The following is a 980-nucleotide window of genomic DNA, read 5'->3' on the forward strand; positions in this document are numbered from 1 at the left end:
GTAGTAGTGGTTTGGCGGTGTACGTTGGAGGCTGAGGTGGTGAGGAGGTTACCGAGACAAGGAGAGGAAGCTGGTTCGTTAAAGTGTCATGTTTGGGTTGCCACCTGATGGTCTTCTGGGCTGCCAAGGGTGGGAGATTGATTGTCTGTGATTCTATGGGAGTACCGTGACACACACACACACACACACACACACACACACACACACACACACACACACACACACACACACACACACACACACACACACACACAGCACACACACACACACACACACACACACACACACACACACACACACACACACACACACACACACACACACACACACACACACACACACACACACACACACACACACACACACACACACACACTCACATATCATCATCATCATTAGAAATAGGCGCCATTCAAAAAGAAAGTATAAGAATTCAGTGACCACACTCACTCAAAAGACCTCAACCAAAAATTAAAACAAAATATTCCGTGGGTGAACATTACAAGCACCGTAATTAGCGACTACGTAACACCACACTGACGGCTGCTACGGAAAGGACACACACAACAGACGCATAACAAGAACAACAGCCTTAAGGAAGATGCACGCGGGTAGGATAGCAGGAAGATGCAGTGAGCAAGCAAACATAGCCGCGGCGGTATACACTCCACCGCTGCCCGCCGCCGCTGGTGTGGTGTGGGAGCCTCGCGCTGTCCCGTCCCTCACAAGACATACTCCGCCAATACATGCGAACTTGGGTAATGTTTTCCTCCGCTCCTCTCCACTTAAGCCCTCCTCTTCCTCCTCCTCCTCTTCCTCCTCCTCCTCCTCCTCCTTCTCCTCCTATGGTAGAACATCTCTCTTTCTTCCGCACGACCACCTGTGTTCTCAGTCTTCTGCTACACCAGCGGGTCTTTGCTTATTACCTCCTTCCCTCCGATATTTTGCCTGCTGGTGTGTCGCAGTGGGCCTCGTCTGTC

This window comes from Portunus trituberculatus, chromosome 31, assembly GCF_017591435.1.
Source record: "Portunus trituberculatus isolate SZX2019 chromosome 31, ASM1759143v1, whole genome shotgun sequence".
Taxonomy (NCBI): domain Eukaryota; kingdom Metazoa; phylum Arthropoda; class Malacostraca; order Decapoda; family Portunidae; genus Portunus; species Portunus trituberculatus.